The sequence below is a fragment of the Triturus cristatus genome, chromosome 2_1, assembly GCF_964204655.1.
Source record: "Triturus cristatus chromosome 2_1, aTriCri1.1, whole genome shotgun sequence".
Classification (NCBI taxonomy): domain Eukaryota; kingdom Metazoa; phylum Chordata; class Amphibia; order Caudata; family Salamandridae; genus Triturus; species Triturus cristatus.
The window spans coordinates 1,144,642,495-1,144,662,659 of NC_140581.1; the positions used below are offsets into that span (position 1 = coordinate 1,144,642,495).

The 20,165-nt window shown below is 44.4% G+C and overlaps 1 protein-coding gene across 1 annotated transcript in view; it reads left to right on the forward strand.

Annotated features, from left to right (window-relative positions):
- Positions 1 to 20,165, forward strand: part of FRMPD1 (FERM and PDZ domain containing 1) — a 923,611-nt gene that overhangs the window by 764,538 nt on the left and 138,908 nt on the right. The gene's annotated exons all lie outside the window — the stretch shown is intronic.

The window sequence follows — 20,165 nt, forward strand, 5'->3', positions numbered from 1 at the left end:
TCAAGTTCCCTGCCTTTCCTGCCCTGGCTCCAGACTCACTACAGGGGGATATGTAGCTCTTTGTGTTGGGACAGGCACAGCCCTATTCAGGGACAGGCACATCCCTATTCAGGTGCAAGTGTCAGGTCCTCCCTCCCAATCTACCTCAGGAAGACCCATCAGCCTAGTAATGGGCCATCAGAATGCAAATGTCACACCCCAACTCCCTTTGTGTGTGACTGTCTAGAGGGAATGCACACAGCCTAGCTGTCATCCAACCCAGACGTCTATTCAGAGATAGGTAGAGGCATAGAATGATTTAAGTAAGAAAATGCCAACTTTCTAAAAGTGGTATTTTCAGACTTGAAATTTAAAATCCGACTTCGCCATAAGTTGTAATTTTAAATTGTGAGTCCAGAGACACCAAACTCCAAATCTCAATCTTCTTCCAATTGGAAATTACACTTAAAAGATGTTTTAAGGCACCCCAATGTTATCCTATGGAAAAGATAAGCCTTGCAGTAGTGAAAAACGAATGTAGCAGTTTTTCACTACCAGAACATGTAAAACTTAAAAGTACATGTACTACCTTTTAGATACACTGCACCCTGCCCATAGGGCTGCGTAGACCCTACCTTATGGGTGGCTTATATGTAATAAAATTGAGGGTTTGGGCCTGACATGTAGGTTAACTTGCCAGGTTGAAATGGTAGTTTCAAACTGCAGTAGCAGGCCTGGGACATGTTTAAGGGGATTCTGAGTGAGTGGCAAAATCAGTGCTGCAGGCCCACAAGTGCAAACATAAGGAGGCGATGGACGGAGCGCTGACACATTTCAGACAGTCACCCCCAGTCACAGATCTGGGTTGAATCCATCATTATTCTTTAGCTCACTTCGCCACCCGAGTTTAGACCCAGCCACATGCAAATCAGTCTTGACCTTGTCAATCATGGGAAGAGTCCAGCCCGAACTGCCAGGCCAGATCTTCCCTGGACCAGAAACAAGCATCCTGGCACCAGTTTGGGGTAACACCCCTCATCAGCCAGGCTAGCTTGAATCCAGTGGCAAAGTGAGCAAGGGACCTACATCTGGGCATACCCTGCCAACTAGGGCGAACAAAGCCCACGAGTAGCATTTAATTTACACGCCCTGGGCACGTATAGTGCACTTTACTAGGGACTTATAAGTAAATTAAATATTCCAATTGTGGATAAGCCAGTGCTACCATGTTTTAAGTACAGAGCATATGCACTTTAGCACTGGTTAGCAGAGGTAAAGTGCCCAAAATCCTAAAGCCAGCAACAATTAAAACAGCAAAACAGGAGGTCAGAAGGCAAAAGGTCCAGGGAAACCACGCCAAGGATTCCAGATCTAACATGAGCATTACCAGTTAAAGCAAGCTTGTAGTCATTGGACACATCAGCACAATGGTAAAGTGTTTTTTGGTTGTGAGCCGAGAGCTCAATGCTTAGGCATTTTAAGAAAAGGCACCCTATGCACACACTAGGGGTAGCCATTTGTATTTAAACTAACATTTATGTCCAGCCCACAAGATTTCTAACACAGAACTTGAGTGGTAATATGGCTCATACAGTGTACGAGCAATGGAATGAGGCTGTACAAAAAGGTTTTGTATCACCCCGTCGCTAATTTCCTTATTGCAGGTGACTTGTGACACACCTAGGAAAGAAAAGAAATGACATAGCCGTCCAACTGCAATAACCTTTTTACAGTTGAGTTCTGATGTCACAATGCCTGATGCCAGAACCGGCAGTCAAGGGGAAAGGAGGTCACAGAGCATAATTAAAGCTGCATTTCCAAAAACAAAAAAGAAACATGCCTTTCTTTTTTCTGCTATTTTTCTAGATGAACAGTGATAAGCCCAAATTAGATATTTATGACAACATGTTTATTTTCAAGGCTTTAGGTAACTATAGGAAATATAAAATCTCTCTGCATGTTTTCACACATTCTGAGCAGCATCATTTTTTTAAATCTGACTTGTATTAAACTGATTCTGTAATCTTTTTGCAACCAATATCTAACTGCTTTTAGGTATGTTCAATTTTGCACAAAAGATTCGAAATGTTTTCTTCATGTTTACAAACATCCTATCTCTTTCACATGAAAGAGCAACACACCAATGATTTAAGAATTTTGTGTGCAGAGTGATGGTGTTGCCATGTATTATAAGGACTAAAGTACTCCTTGCTGTAAAGTATTAAGATAATGCAAGCAAGGGCGTAGCCTGGGCAGTAAGATTGGGTGGGGGGAATCTTCATATTTTCCAACAATATAATGTTAAAATACATCATACCACAAACAGGACGCGCGAGAAGGGGCTTAAGGGACAGTGAAAAGGCAGATGAATGTGGATTGGTAGAAGTACTAAATGAGAGAAATCGCAATATTTTGTAAAAAAAAAAGCATTTTTGAAGACTTTCAAAACCAAGAAAGGGAGAGAGTGTGTGTTTTTGTCTGTGTGTATGTTAAAAGTCGCGATGAAATCCGACAGACACCTCACCATACTCGAGTGAAAGCCCCTGTACCCAAGTATGTACCAGAAAATGCATTTATTACGGGGGTGTAACACCCCAACCCCCCCGCCCCCCCCGAAGCTACGCCCCTAATTGCAAGTCACTTTGGAGTTCCATGACTATATAAAGGAACTCTGCCTTTGGCCTTATTCTTCTATGTAGACACAGAACTCCTCCGTGAATTGCATTGTGCTTATAATATAGAGCAGGGGGTAGGTTATTCCTTTATACCATATCTAATCCTTCACTTTACCAGTCTGAATTTGTAAGTGAAATTGCTGCTGCTGGCTGAAAAGTAGATGACACAAAATAGTGTATATTGTTATATGTTTTTTTTTTTTTTACTTTTGATTATATCAGAGTTTTCATTGGTCCTAAATCAATGCTGCATAGCCCTATAGATTTACTCTGGCATGGTGGTGTTGGAATAAGCACATGCAGAAAGAGGCAGCAGATTCAAGAAATGTATTTTTGGATGGGTATTTTATAAACATGATTCCCAAAGTAAGCATTGTACATATTTCATAATCAGTAAATTGAAAACTGTTCTGCAATGTGACAGGTGTGCTTGCAGTGCTATCATACAAAAAAAGACAATTTGTACTTAACAGCCAAACGTAGCGCATACTGGAAAATTAATTGATTTTATACAGATTCACCCAACACTGTACAACAGATTACCAACAAATGAGGTACAACAATTACAAATATCACTGCAACATGCACATTATATTACAGAAATAGGTCAAGAAAAGATGGCTGCTTCTATTCTGTACGTGTTTCAAACTAATGAAGTTATGGTTTATGAGCTCTCAGTCTTGATTTAAACTCCCTTGAGGGCTGATAGTGTTTGCTGCCCCTCGCACCTGCATCCCAATACTTTCTACCACATTGAGAACCACCCTATCTGAATTATCTGGTCATTGGCTAACAAGAGTCCCCAGTGAAGAATTTCAAGATATTTATAGACTTGTGATATTTAGTTGCCTTTCCTCCACTCACCTTTTTGTTCCTTTCTCTTTGTTGTGTGGTTGCCATTGGGAGTGTCGCCGAACAGCTGTCATGAACGATATCCTGATACGCAAACAAATGATGGATGGAATGCTGCATAGATCATGCATTCACCCCACTCAGGAGATCTGGGTTCAATCCATCATTCTTTTGCTCACCATGCAACTCCAGTTTACACCCAGCCATGTGCAAATCAGACTTGACACTGTTCCTTATGGGAACAGTCCAGCCCGAACTGCCAAGCCAGGTCCTCCCTGAACCGGAAACAAGCATCCTGGGACCGGCTTCGGGGTATTACCCTTCATCAGCCAGGCTAGCTTGAATCCGGTGGCAGAGTGAGCAAGAGACCCACATCTGGGCATACCGATCCCACTTAAGGCGAAAAGTGATATGCAAACAAATGATGGACGGAATGCTGAATAAATCATACATTCACCCCAGTCAAGAGATCTGGGTTAAATCCATTGTTCTTTTACTCACCATGTCACCCCAGTTTAGACCCAGCCATATGCAAATCAGCCTTGACCCTGTTCCTTATGGGAACAGTCCAGCCCGAACTGCCAAGCAAGCCAGGTCCTCCCTGGACTGGAAACAAGCATCCTGGGACTGGTTTCGGGGTATTACCCCTCATCAGCCAGGCTAGCTTGAATCTGGTGGTACAGAGAGCAAGGGACCCATGTCAGGGCATACCCATCCCACTTAGGGCAAAAAGTGATACACAAACAAATGAAGAACGGAATGCTGAATAAATCATACATTCACCCCAGTCAAGAGATCTGGGTTAAATCCATCGTTTTTTTTGCTCACCATGCCACTCCAGTTTAGACCCAGCCATATGCAAATCAGTCTTGACTCTGCTCCTTATGGGAAGAGTCCAGCCCGAACTGCCAAGCCAGGACCTCCCTGGACCAGAAACAAGCATCCATGGACCGGTTTTGGAGTATTACCCCTCATCAGCCAGGCTAGCTTGAATCCAGTGGCACAGTGAGCAGGGGACCCACGTCTGGGCATACCCATCCCACTTAGGGCAAAAAGTGATACACAAGCAAATGATGGAAAGAATGCTGAATAAGTCATACATTCACCCCAGTCAAGAGATCTGGGTGAAATCTATTGTTCTTTTGCTCACCATTCCACCCCACTTTAAGGGGACCTTCCTGCACAAAAACATTCCTGAGACATGTTTTTTTTCTCTGTATGCTGCAGATCGCAGCACATGTAGAAGAGGAAGTAGCAAGGAGAAATAAAGATATTTCTCTCCGTTATGCCTCACCTGGGTAGGTGTAGCATTTTGGACAATTCTCAAGTCTACCACTTTTGGTAAATCTGGGAATGTGTCAAAAACCATGGATGTAGCATTAGAACACCCACTCAACAGCCATGGAACGCTTCCGTGGTGCAGAGTAACGCAGTGCAACGATTTGCGCTGCCTTGCCTTACTCCAGACTTATGAAGCCACTCAGGGTAACTCAAGGAGGCCTTAATTGGCTTTATAAATCTCATTTTGGGCTTGCGTCGTGCATCCACCACGTTGCATGGAGCAAGAGCGATGCAACACCCCTTGTAAATATGGCCTGGATATAATTAATGTTATCAGAGAAGGCTAAAATAAGGGGGCAGAGCCAGCCGCCATGCTTCGAGGATGTGGACAGCGGAGCTCCTCGCCGCATTTGAATCCTTTGGCCATGACTAACAGCTGTTTTCTCCGCTTTCCAATGGGGAGGCTTTCAGTGGTGTCTGGGACCCCGGGGAAGAGCTAGGATGTAGCCGAGAGTGCAGAACCAGAGCTGCCAGCCGCTGCAACTTCGCGACTCCGGAACTGAAGGTTTTTTTAAATGGCGGCATGCTTTGTTTGCGGTGGCCGCACTAATACTTGCCCACTGCTGTGGCGTTGAGCCTCACAGGGCTGGTGCCCCCATCGTTGCCCTCGTTCTTCAGGGGTCTGTGGGCCGATGGGTCTCTGAGACACTGCCTGAAGAGCCCTTGAATACCAGCGTGCTGTTGGTGCCCCCACTCCCTCTCAGGAAACGGAGTTGAGTTGGGTTTGGGGCGCTTAGGCCCCCAAGCTGCCATATCGAGGGGAAGGAAATTTCTGCAGTTGCTTCTGTGTTCTTTCTGTGGCCTGGGGGTCTTCCCTCCCTGTTCTTCTGAGGACTGACTGGATGTGAAGGAATGACATGGACTGTTGCAGGCCGCCCTCCTCACTATCTAGCTCTTGGCCAAGTGGCCTGACGTTATTGACATAACATCTTCTGCACCTGACACAGAGGCCCATGTCCCTTGTTAGTGCGCCTCCCCTTGTGCCAATGGGAGAGTATTTGGGATGTCTGGTGGGCCGGATTCTGACGTTCCCTGGAACCCTTTTTGGTGCCATCATGGGGTGCACTCAAAGCCTAAGGATGATGCAGCTGTGAGTGCCCCGCAGCAGGGCATCAAGAAGGGCGCTGGCTCTGGAGATGTGGCGTACATGGATAACAAGTTTGACAAATCTTTAGCCACCATTGAGTCTTTCAGCCAATGTTTGGATGGCAAGATTGACTACCTTTCCGTAAAGCTGTGCCTTATTTGAGAGGATTTACGGAAGGCCTCAGAGAGGGTCGCTACCTTGGAGACCACAGTGCAGACCCTGGTACCAGTTGTTCAGTCAGCGTACCATCGCATCACGGCTCTTGAGGTACAGTCCCGATGCCTGGCTGCACGCTTGGATAATCAGGAGGGGCGGGCTCATCGTAATAACGCCCACATTGTGGGGCTTCCAGAGCATACTGAGAGGGACTCGCTGTTGGCTTACCTAGAGAACTGGGTGTTGTGGCTCCAGAGAGCCTCTCTAGATTCTATGCATTGGAGCATGCACACAGGGTGCCAGCACAGGAGCCTCTTCCTAGCTTCATTGACTTTATGCCTAATGTCCATAGAGCCCGATACTATGGTTTGAACAAAATACTTTGACTGGGGCGCTTTGACAGGGCTGCCATGTGTCAGTGAGATTGTTGTCTTTGGGAATGTATGAACATGTGTGCCTATAAAAGGGATGTATTTGCATGGGTGACTGAGAGCCTGTATGTTATGTCCATGCAGTACAGGTCATACCTGTTGTCATAATGGCATTGTTACAAGTATAACACAAACATACAATAATTTTTTTTAATGGGAGTAATATAAAGTGCAGAAAAAATTCTGCTAAAATATTAATAATGTAGGACATTTTTCTGCACTTTTAATTTCTCTCATTTAAAAAATGGCTGTATTTTTCAGTTATACTTATGGCACAGTGTCTACTGGCCACTGGGAGCAAGAGGCTGCTGGTTGTAATTGCAAAACTTTGAAATGGGGGAAAATTCATATGAAGAGTTAACTTAAATATTAAGGTAACCTCATTTTAATTTTCTCCCATTTAAAGGCATTCAGAAACATCATTTTGGTCACAGCTCCGATATTGAGATTACAATGAATTTTATTTATAATTTGAATACCTCACTACGTTTGTTGTTCACCTCTGTGCCCCAGCCCCAGCCTGGGTGAAATATCGGACTGCGCACCGATCATTATCACGCTCTGCTATCTCTAGTAATGTAAAACAAACACAGTCTTACCTTAACTTTAAAAGGAAAATATGACCTGTGCTTATTTAAATATTAACCCAAGGCTGTGAGCTACTCTGAAGTTGTCTGGGAGCCACTGGTGGCTCACGATCGACTGTTTGGAGACACCTGCTCCAGTCCATCCTGACCAGACTGACTTTATACCCACACGTAGCACTATGCATGACATTTGACAATTGTTCCTGGCATTAAATCGTCGAGAGCAGCTGCCACCGGAGGCACTGGTCATTTTGGTGAATATTAGGAAGCCACTCGACTCGCTCCACTGGGACTTTCTCTATGCTACCCTGTTTGGCATGGCCTTGGGCTTACCCTTTGATGACATTTCTCTACCCCAAAACCATATCTAGGATCCACACTGGTATCGTGATCTCGGAGGCCTTTGCAGTGGAAATGGGCACTCACCAGGGTGCCATTTGCTTGCACGGTCCACTGAGGCCTTTATTATCAAGACTTATACCTTGCATCTGAGTGCACATACCTCTCTCTGTACGCAAATGATATGTTTTAATATCTGAGGGGGAGGGATACTGACCTCAGGGAGGGGGTGGTGGCGCTGTTGGCATTCGGTGTTCACTCGGAACTGGAGGTCAATTGGGATAAATCATGTGTTTATCTCTTGATGGGTGATGTGCCTGAGCACGATCCTTTACCCATGGCTCCAACGTTGCAATGGGAGTGACATACCATTCGATACCTAGGTGTGGCCATATACCTCTCCCCGGACTTGTTGTATGAGGGGAAATTTGGGCGGGCGATTGCTGGGTTGCAATGCTCAATTTCCTTCTGGACTACATTCTCTTTATCAGTGAGTGGCCAGGTGGCTGTTTTGAAGATATTTATACTGCTCCACCTCCTATATTTGTTTGCAGCTTTCCTTCTGGAGCTGCCTCGAAAAACCTTTTGGGTGTTGGACGGTTTGTTACTGTCACTATACTGGGGCACTTCACGATGCTGTGTGACCGTTTAGAGACTATGTCTGCCTGTGGCAGGGGGACCTTGCAGCACCCGATCTGGGGCTATATTATTTGGCAGCGCTACTCAAGTGGATTGCCATCTGGTGGTCTTTCATGTGGGATGGTGTGGGAACTAGTGAGCGTGGCTCTCTATCCAAAGAATTTCTATTTGGTATCTTGCTGAAGCTGACGTCTCCTTCCATGGTAGGGACATCAAACATCCTGGTTAGGACTGCGCGCTTTGTCTGGACTTGCGCAGACCCAGATGCCAACGCCGTATGTCTGAGAATTTCCTCTTTTGGTCATCCGACGCTGGGGACGCCTGGAGGGTGGTCGGGACTCCATGTGTGGCAGGCGGCTAGGATTGATGCTCTGGGTGATCTTTTTGAGGGATGAATTGTGTCTTTTGTCAGACATCCGGGAATCGTATGATCTCCTGGTGAGCCATTTCTTACTTCATGGTGCCCTGATTTGCAAAATACGTGAGTGGTGGGGCTCTGGTGTTATGGAACCCCTGGAGCATGAGTGTTTATGCCATCTTTTCCTTCTTACGGGGCGGACGAAAGCAGTCACATTGCTTTATAGGGCTTTGCTGGAAGGGGTGCGGCCAGCTCTCACGGCCCTCCGGTAGCGTTGGGAGGAGAACCTGGGAGTGACTATCACTGATTCATCCTGGTAGAGGGTTCTACAGTTTGATTCTAAAGTGTCTAGAAAGGCCCTCTTCAAACGTATTCAATTCTTTTATCTTCATCTGTCCTATTTGATCCCCCGGCAGGCACATACATGCCATGTTCCCAGCTGCGACCTCGGAGTGCCCCATGTGTGCCACTGTGGATGCAGATTTTTTCCACATGGTCTTGTCCTGCCCGCTTTTCCTGCTTTACTGGACGACAGTCCTCCAAGTGGTTCAGGGAGCCACAGATGGGGACTTGCCCATTAATCCCCAACTAGGCTTGTTAAGTCTCCACACGAACAGCGGCTAAGAAAGCTACTGATAGATTTTTAGATCTGGCTTTTATCGTTTCTGACTATGAGTTGGAAATCTCTCATGTGAAAGCAAAAGTGGATATGCAAAGTGATCTGCACATCTGTACGTCAGTTGTCTTTATACTCAAACAATCAAATATAATGTATACCGATGGTGGCAAGAATTGGCGAAATGGGTGCACTGTGAAAGGGAAGCGATTTACAGGGAGGAGGCTTAGGGGTGAGGATGGTGCCGATTTTAAAGCATGAGATACTATCTTGTTGGCGTGTCCAAGTGTGGACCATGGGGCCTTGTGATTTTAGGCGGATCTCCTTCCGGTGGGTCCTCTCCAGTCCTGGGGGCTTGAGTGATGGGCCCGACCCTGGGAGGCTCCCCTTAGAATCTTCTGGGTCTCTCTGCCTTCTTGCTTTGATCATTTCTCCTGTTGTGGGTTTGGGGATCGTGGGGGTGTGCCCAGCTGGTTTATTTGGAGGGAGAGGTAGCAATGCACTGCTGCTGTAACGCAAGAATCGTGTTCCCAGGAGCCTGCAGGCTCTCCCTTTTGTGCTGCCTCGCTTCTGATTGGCATGGTGTCACAGTTGTTTTCACTGATTGTACCTCCTTTCTTTTAACAGTATTCCTTTTTTCCTCTACGTTATTCCCGCCAGCAAGTATTGTATTGTATGGTTTGGTATTTTGGTTTGTTTTGGAAAATGTAATAAAAATATGTATTTTAAAAAATCAGAAAAGGCTAAAATATGTATTATATAGTCCAAGATAAAAATGACTGCACAAGTTTCTCAAAACACGCAAAAACTCTATTACTTTGGAACAGCTCAAAGCCATTCCGCTGGCAGTCCAAAGAGCAGGTGCATCTGCTTTCATAATGGAGTGAAAGCCCTCAATTAACCAACAGAAGTCCTTATCTAGGGGAAATGAGCTGTGGGTAGTCCAGCAGTATGTGTTCTACAATCTCTACATTACAGAGGTGATGATCCTGTAATGGTCCCAGGGTTAAGCACAAATCAACACTTACATTCCAGCACTAATTTGACCGCAAATCATCAGTTATGGGAGAGGCTGTCTTTCGTTTGATTGGTTTATTTCCTTCATATTTGATTGACTGCTCATTCTGCAGCACCTTTGTTTTACACAGGCACACTTCTGCCTCATGCCAGATATTACTTTTGGAAAAAACAAGGGAACCCAAAAAGGTAATCAAGGACCTTGGGTAATAGTATTTTAAAGAAACATTGGTCCTTAGAACAGTAAGGGTATTGGAGGGATAAATATAGTCCAGAATCGATACTATATTGGGGGAATGTCCAGCCGGACAAACCCTTTTTAATTCTTCAATGCAATATTCACAAATAAAAGAACATACTTTTTGTGGGACACAGTCCTGTATCCACCAGGGAGAACTGACAACACATACAAATCAATTACATACAAATAAACAGAGAGGCATTTCAGGCAAGAAGGACATAGCTTATGTACATTATCCAGTGTTGGAAGCTTTTGTAAAACAACAGATGCACTCTTTTAACACAATGGAGTAATGTGCACGTTGTTTGCTTAGGTCGACGACGTTTCGATCCTGTTGTGAAATACTAGGATCATCTTCAGGACAAATTATATTTCTGGCCTGAGCATAAGAAATTGCCTGTGGAAGTAAAGAAAGAAGAATGATATAAAGGAGGGGAAGGTTAAAGAATAGAACTGCGCATGCTGGAAGGGAAGCATGCAACTGGTAATCGAGACTCAAGCGTAATCGAGGTGTGTGTTTCCTTGCTAGAAGTAAAACAACCGTCAGGTGGTGAAAAAATTGCTCAATGGCGGATTGAAGACACAGTTGTGATTACACTATCAATTGCATGCGGGTGCACAGCGTCCGATGGTTTTTTAGTCAACTACTACCGTGCGAAAAGTGTGGGGGAACCGCGACGTGTAGCGATCTATTTCATGCTAATACAAAGCGCGGGTAGCGCTAGATTTTAAATTTTTAAAAAAAAAATACAGATGATAATGGCGTGTCCAGAGTGGTGGAGCGTGGCGGAGCAGCGTGCGATGACGTAAATGGCTTGGCTCATAGCGTGAAAATAATTAAAGCGAAAGACTAGAGTGACCGCAAATTGTGCTTCAACCTATACACGTAAATCGTTATTAAAATTCAATTGTGGGGTCGACGGAAGTGCAGAGTCTAGGCGGAGTGATTACGATGTCGGGTCTAAGTAAAACAACCAACCAGTTCAATAACCGGCGAGGGGGGAGAAGTGCGGCATGCCTGTGAGGGCTGGTGACCGAAGAGCTCTGAATAGTTACGCGCTCACCAATTGAATCCGGTGTGGACTTGTGGTCTTGGAGGAAGGATTACGGGGAGAATGAGATGAAGAAATTTGTATTTAAGCTCGAGGGAGGCTTAATAAGACCTAGAGAATAAGAGTGAAAGAGTTAACCATAGTTCAGGAATTCCCCGGGAGAGGGAGGGGAGGGAAAAAGCTTTGGATGCGGGAAGGGAGCGGAAAAGTAATAGTTACCTGTACAATGGACAGGACGATGATTGAGGTCCGAAGGGAGAGTAACCACCGGATGGAGGCAGGGTGACAATGCACTGGTGGGAAAGGGGAAGGGGAGAATCAGATAATGCCGGGAGATGGGGCAGGGGGGATAGGGAACACTGTGAGGGTAGCGCTTACCTCGATGCTGCCTGGGTCCTTCCGAATAGGGAATCTGAGTGACAGGGAGGCAGAGGTGTGCCTGGGTTTTGACACACGAAAGCGTGCGCTGGGGAAGTGCGTGGAACTCCAGCGCCATCTTGGATTGGGCATTAAAAGAAACAGAGAACAGACTAGATAGTGTGAGGGAAAGATCGTCGTAAACATGAAAGAATAGAAAAGTTGGAAAAGGAGCAGTATTCAGTGTGGCACGACAATTTTGTGTAAACTGAACATCAATGACTAGTGCACTGAGAAGAGAAAGTACATAAAAATTATTAATTATGTAAAACCAGTCAGTAGAGGAGCCGCTTAATTATTCAAATGCAATGAAAATAAAAATAAAATAGGCAATACCATTTCAAAGTTGGAAACAGAAACGGAGGTTAGAGGGCAATGCAATACTCAACAATATCTAGGATTGTAATAAATCTTGTGCAATGGAGTGGTGCAGTCGTAATTGGTTATAGTTCATGATAAAGCCAGGAGTTACAGTGTGAGCTAAGATTTTGGATGGATAAAACAGTAACAACTGTAGGTATAATCAGAGAAGTCACTGATACTGGAGTTAGCTGTGATTAAATGAGATTAGTCCAGTCTTCAATCCGATTGAGACCATCCTTAATACTGTTGGTACGGATGATCATTTTTAACTCCTCTTTGTTCGGGATTTTCGTAATGTCTCCACCTCTTGGTGGCTGCTTGATTGTTTTGATCACTGTCCATTTGAATTCATGTTCTTTATGTCCCATTTCTTTGAAATGTTCGACTAGGGGCGCATTTGGAGTCTGGCACCGGACTCTGCTCTTGTGCTGGCCAATGCGCAATTTTACCTTCTGAGTAGTCTGGCCAATATAGATTTTGTTGCAGGGACAATATATTAGGTAAATCACATTGCTAGTATTGCAATTGGAAAAATAATTCAGCTTGATAGGGACATTGTTAAATACAAAATTCTTCCCTTCAATGGTTGTACTACATACATTACAGTTTCCACATTTAGCATGGCCAATCAAGGGCTCACGGCCCCACAGTTCATCCAAGGTTGACAGTGGTCGGGGAGGGGGGAGTGCGGCTCTTACAAGGTGATTCTTGAGATTACGGTTTTTTCGGATGGCAAAAAGAGGGCGTTCCAGTGATAGGATACCCGCATTGAGCACTGGCCAGTGTTGTAAAATCGATTTTCGAATGGGATTTGAGACAGGACAGAAGGTGGTAACGCACACTAATCGGTTGGTATTAGTTTTCATTTTTGGTGAAAGGAGGGCTTCCCTTGGGCAGTACCACGCTCGTTTCTGGGCATTGCGCACGAGTCGTTTGGGGTAACCACGGGCTCTCAGTTTGTCGTTAAGGGTGGACGCTTCTAGGAAATAGTCTTCCTTTGAAAAGCAGTTGCGTCTAATACGCAAAAATTGAGAGTATGGGAGAGAGTCTCTAAGGGCTCTAGGGTGATGACTTTCATATCGAAGTAGCGTGTTCCTTTCGGTGCTTTTCCTGTACAGTCTGGTCAGCAGTTCCCCATTGGAATGGTATATGGTAAGGTCTAGAAAAGGGATATGAGACCTGTGATACGTGTTGGTGAAAGTGAGACCAGAGCAATTGTTGTTCAGCCAATGGGCAAATTGGGATAGTGTGGATTCATCTTGATTCCAGATCAGGAAAATGTCATCTATGTATCGACGCCACAAGATAATGGCTGGAAAAAATGGGTTGGAGTTGGAAAGGATTGTGTTGACTTCGAGGTAATCCATATACAGAATGGCCAGATTGGGGGCGAAAACTGCCCCCATCGATGTACCTTTTACTTGCTGAAAAAATTCATTTTCGAAGCTGAAGAAGTTGCGGGTCAGACAAAGTTCTAACAATTGAACGATAAAGATGGTAGGGACAAAATGGGGACGGGGTCTGGAATCTAGAATGTCGCGAATAACGAGAAGTGCCGGGATTTGTGGAATATTGGTGTAGAGTGATTCTACATCCATGGTGCAAAGGAGATTGAGATCGGGAGTAAAGGGGTGATGTTCAATGAGATTGATCATGGCCATGCTATCTCTGATATAACATTGTGTTACAGGGACGAATTCCTTAATAAAATGGTCAATGTATTGGCCCAAGGGCTCCAGAATCGAGCCACAGCCAGAAACTATGGGGCGTCCAGGTGGGTTGGTCTGGTTCTTATGGACTTTGGGAAGGGTGTATATGACCGGGGTCCGGGGGGATTTAACATTAAGGAAGAGGAATTCTTTCTGACTAAGAAATCCTTCGCTTTTGGCTTCAGTGGTAATTTGTGAAATGAGTGTCTGTAGTTCTTTTGTGGGATTAGTCGGTAATCTACAGTAATGGTCTGTATTTGATAGTTGGCGTTGAATTTCTTCCTTATACATGTCCTTTTCTTGGAGGACAATCCCGCCGCCTTTATCTGCTGATTTGATGACTAAAGAGTTGTTCTCTTTTAGGGATGTAATGGCTTTCTTCTCTTGTAGGGTAATATTGTAGGGGATGAAGCGTTTTTTGGTTTCTAGGGATGATAGATCACCAAGGACTAGTTTTTCAAAAGTAGCCAGCTCACTGGGGACCATACTGGATGATGGTGAAAAATTGGAAGGGGGTCTGAAGGGAGTGTGGTTGATCTGAGGAGGAGATGGATTCAGAAGAAAGAATGCATGTAGACGTATGCGTCTAAAAAATCTCAGTAGTTCTGTATGGAGTTCGAGGAAGTTGGGGTGTGTAGTGGGGACAAAAGATAAACCCTTGCTTAGTAGGGATAGTTCAGGGTCTGTCAGTACATGTTGTGATAGATTGAAAATAGGTATGGTTTGCTGTTTGTCAATAGTTACCATTGGTAAAACTTTTGGCGAGTTTGACGTTCGCCCGGGGGGTTGTACCATCTTTGGTGTTGTTTGACACGACCACGTTTTGGTGGCTCGTTGTGGCCTCTGCCTAAAAAATTACTGTTTTGGCCTGGGTAGTTGGGACCGGGAGGGCCGGTGGAAGTGCTGGCTCCTTCACCTGTGTCTGAATTATCCGAAGACTCGGCAGATGTATCTGAAAAACCCACTATATTGTTGCGTCTGTTAAAGCGGCCCCAAGGTCTGTTGTATTGGGGGTTAGAGTAAGCCCTTTGGGAGTAAAAGTCTTTTTGTAGGTATGGGTAGGTACGTTCGATATTATATGTTCGAATGTCTTTGCGGACCTTTACAGATTTTTTATTTTGCTCTATTCTTTGGAAATCATCAACAGTTTTTTGTATTTGTTCCAGTAGCTTTTTACTGTCAGCAAGTGGGCAAGATTCCTTTATCTGTTTTTCTATCTCTAGAATTTCTTCTGCAAGTTTTTTGAGGGCTTCTGTAGCAGTGTCGATGCCTAGCACCAACCAATGTCGCGAGCAGGTAGTACCAATGTAACTAAAGCTGTTAATGTATTTAGGATTATCAGTGAATATTCCTGGGATATTGCGTACTTGAAGTCCAGTGGGAATCGTTTCTGCTTTTAAGTATTCAGTGAGCATGCGGGTCATGAGTTGAAGGCGTACTTGTTTCTTTTTACACTTATCAAGTTGTTCAGCTAAGGAAATATTGGCATGAGAGGGAGAATCTGCAGAGTCAGTGAATAAAGAGGGACCCTCGCAGATTTTTTTGATATATTCATCAGAATATAGGGGCGTGTGATCAGACATAACACAAATGTACAACCGGGTTTAGGGAAGAGAGGTGAAGAAGGGGGGAACAGGAGGAAGAGACCCACTTGTTAATAAGGGGATAGGTATCCGAACCCTTGCAATCTAGCGATTGCGCTTAACATATTTGGAAAAAACAAGGGAACCCAAAAAGGTAATCAAGGACCTTGGGTAATAGTATTTTAAAGAAACATTGGTCCTTAGAACAGTAAGGGTATTGGAGGGATAAATATAGTCCAGAATCGATACTATATTGGGGGAATGTCCAGCTGGACAAACCCATTTTAATTCTTCAATGCAATATTCACAAATAAAAGAACATACTTTTTGTGGGACACAGTCCTGTATCCACCAGGGAGAACTGACAACACATACAAATCAATTACATACAAATAAACAGAGAGGCATTTCAGGCAAGAAGGACAGAGCTTATGTACATTATCCAGTGTTGGAAGCTTTTGTAAAACAACAGATGCACTCTTTTAACACAATGGAGTAATGTGCACGTTGTTTGCTTAGGTCGACGACGTTTCGATCCTGTTGTGAAATACTAGGATCATCTTCAGGACAAATTATATTTCTGGCCTGAGCATAAGAAATTGCCTGTGGAAGTAAAGAAAGAAGAATGATATAAAGGAGGGGAAGGTTAAAGAATAGAAGTGCGCATGCTGGAAGGGAAGCATGCAACTGGTAATCGAGACTCAAGCGTAATCGAGGTGCGTGTTTCCTTGCTAGAAGTAAAACAACCGTCAGGTGGTGAAAAAATTGCTCAATGGCGTATTGAAGACACAGTTGTGATTACACTATCAATTGCATGCGGGTGCACAGCGTCTGATGGTTTTTTAGTCAACTACTACCGTGCGAAAAGTGTGGGGGAACCGCGACGTGTAGCGATCTATTTCATGCTAATACAAAGCGCGGGTAGCGCTAGATTTAAAAAATGTTTTTTAAAAATACAGATGATAATGGCGTGTCCAGAGTGGTGGAGCGTGGCGGAGCAGCGTGCGATGACGTAAATGGCTTGGCTCATAGCGTGAAAATAATTAAAGCGAAAGACTAGAGTGACCGCAAATTGTGCTTCAACCTATACACGTAAATCGTTATTAAAATTCAATTGTGGGGTCGACGGAAGTGCAGAGTCTAGGCGGAGTGATTACGATGTCGGGTCTAAGTAAAACAACCAACCAGTTCAATAACCGGCGAGGGGGGAGAAGTGCGGCGTGTCTGTGAGGGCTGGTGACCGAAGAGCTCTGAATAGTTACGCGCTCACCAATTGAATCCGGTGTGGACTTGTGGTCTTGGAGGAAGGATTACGGGGAGAATGAGATGAAGAAATTTGTATTTAAGCTCGAGGGAGGCTTAATAAGACCTAGAGAATAAGAGTGAAAGAGTTAACCATAGTTCAGGAATTCTCCGGGAGAGGGAGGGGAGGGAAAAAGCTCTGGATGCGGGAAGGGAGCGGAAAAGTAATAGTTACCTGTACAATGGACAGGACGATGATTGAGGTCCGAAGGGAGAGTAACCACCGGATGGAGGCAGGGTGACAATGCACTGGTGGGAAAGGGGAAGGGGAGAATCAGATAATGCCGGGAGATGGGGCAGGGGGGATAGGGAACACTGTGAGGGTAGCGCTTACCTCGATGCTGCCTGGGTCCTTCCGAATAGGGAATCTGAGTGACAGGGAGGCAGAGGTGTGCCTGGGTTTTGACACACGAAAGCGTGCGCTGGGGAAGTGCGTGGAACTCCAGCGCCATCTTGGATTGGGCATTAAAAGAAACAGAGAACAGACTAGATAGTGTGAGGGAAAGATCGTCGTAAACATGAAAGAATAGAAAAGTTGGAAAAGGAGCAGTATTCAGTGTGGCACGACAATTTTGTGTAAACTGAACATCAATGACTAGTGCACTGAGAAGAGAAAGTACATAAAAATTATTAATTATGTAAAACCAGTCAGTAGAGGAGCCGCTTAATTATTCAAATGCAATGAAAATAAAAATAAAATAGGCAATACCATTTCAAAGTTGGAAACAGAAACGGAGGTTAGAGGGCAATGCAATACTCAACAATATCTAGGATTGTAATAAATCTTGTGCAATGGAGTGGTGCAGTCGTAATTGGTTATAGTTCATGATAAAGCCAGGAGTTACAGTGTGAGCTAACATTTTGGATGGATAAAAACAGTAAAACAACTGTAGGTATAATCAGAGAAGTCACTGATACTGGAGTTAGCTGTGATTAAATGAGATTAGTCCAGTCTTCAATCCGATTGAGACCATCCTTAATACTGTTGGTACGGATGATCATTTTTAACTCCTCTTTGTTCAGGATTTTCGTAATGTCTCCACCTCTTGGTGGCTGCTTGATTGTTTTGATCACTGTCCATTTGAATTCATGTTCTTTATGTCCCATTTCTTTGAAATGTTCGACTAGGGGCGCATTTGGAGTCTGGCACCGGACTCTGCTCTTGTGCTGGCCAATGCGCAATTTTACCTTCTGAGTAGTCTGGCCAATATAGATTTTGTTGCAGGGACAAGATACTCCCTCTTTTTGCCTTCCGAAAAAACCGTAATCTCAAGGATCACCTTGTAAGAGCCGCACTCCCCCCTCCCCGACCACTGTCAACCTTGGATGAACTGTGGGGCCGTGAGCCCTTGATTGGCCATGCTAAATGTGGAAACTGTAATGTGGTAAATAATTTAATTACCGGGACTTAATTTGATACAGAACATAATAAAAATAGCTCAATAAATAAGAGGCAGAATCCGTGGTATTAGAGGTTAGGAACGGGCTTTATTCCAATGGACGATTTCGAAATCGTGGACTCCAGGTTCCATCACCACGGAGGCTCAGGAAGTGAAGTACATACATTATTGATAATTAATTACTTTTATACAATAGGCATTACAGTGAAGCAAATGCGAGAGGCGTAACAATTGATAAGGAAGATAACATTATTCATGCGTAATGAAAATGGGCGTGATTGGGCGTAACAAAGGAACGTCATCAGGCATGATGTCATAATGGGGTGGTTCCATGAAAGAATTTCGCAATGTCAGCAGAAATACTTGGCAGAAATGCGCGCACAGCAGCATGACGTGTGATTGACGTGCAGCTAGGGGGTGAAGGGGACTTGACATTTAGCTCTACATGTGGCGACAGATGTCTAGAGGGTCAAGTCAACCTAATCCCAAATCATATCTAACATCCTATGTTTAAAGAACTATGTTATCCAAAAGAGAGGCCTTCTTGGAGTAGAATCTTATTCTATACTGACTATACTGACTGTTAGTGCGTGTACAAGCGTCTAAGTGTCTACACTAGATGCGAGGGCAGAAGTCTTCCATGGTAATAGGGCTATGAATTACTTGTATAAAGACAGAGAAGCCGGGCCTCTGCTCGGTAGCTGGCAGAATGTTTACTTAAACTACTAGACAGGAATGCATTGGATAGGGAACGGAGCAGATAATTTCGAAGGTGAAATACAGTTCTTGGCAGGCAGCAAGCTGATGTCAGGCATCGTGAGCCGCGCAGGGGATGAGACAAAGTTCATGGTCACAGATGCGAGTTCAGACTGGAGCTTTCAGAGGCAGAGAGCAGAAAAGCTTGATGACAGAATCAGGGCCTACTTGCCTGGACTGTAAAATGGCATAAGTGAACCATATAAAGGCGGTGGCCTTTCGTACTTAGGAATGGAATATCCGGCCCATTCATGGCGGATCTGAAAGAGGACATGTTAACGGTGGACGCACATGTATTTGCGTCTTCATAACTGGAACTGGAGGGAACATACATGTACTTGTAACATGTACATAGAACCGTTGGGGTCCAAGATAGGGGACATAACTGACCAGAAAAATCCATATTTCCACATTCCCTCCTTGTCCCCTACTTGCCCGTCAAGAGATATCAATCTTCATCAATCCATTGATCTGTTCATATAACATCATTTGTTCTTCTTTCTTCTTCCGGGATTTTGAACGAAAATTTTGATGTGGAATACACGATGTGGCACACAGACCACAAATCGCTGGTCCACATTGCAGGCATAGACAGCAACTAAATAGTATGAGAAGGCCAATACCTAGGAAGGATAGAACTCTCCATCCCCAGGCTGATAACACACTCCAAAACCAACCGGACCAAGTCCAGGTGCCTGGATTCTGGTGTATCTGGCTCACAATCTTATGAAGGCGCGTTATAGCTTTATATACAGATGGCGAATTTTCTGGTATGAATACGCAACAGCTTGATCCGATGACCCTACAAGCTCCGCCCCTATCAGCCAGGATGACGTCAAGGACAAGACGATTTTGAAGCACAACAATCCGCATGGCAGACTGCTCTTCTGTTAAATTGCCTAAGGCGGAAATAGTTTCGTTCACTACTGCTTCAAGGGTTCGAGTTAATCTACGTATCAGCTTACTATTAGTAACGGTACCTATATAGGGAAAGAGACCTTTATTGAAATCTGTGTATTTTTCCCATGCTGTTTCAGTGTAATCGACTATTGGGAGATCTCTCCTTTCTCTATTGTGTACTAAATGAGTATTTCTGTGATAATCAGGAGGAGCTAGAAAAACAGGTGGCAAAAGGAATCCAATGTAGCAGGTACCATCCCAATCTAGAGGCAAACGTACATATGCCGTCTGACCACATATAAAATAGGAATGGCGGGAAGCTCTAAATGTCGACTTGCCTTGATCACTGAATTCTATTACAGTGG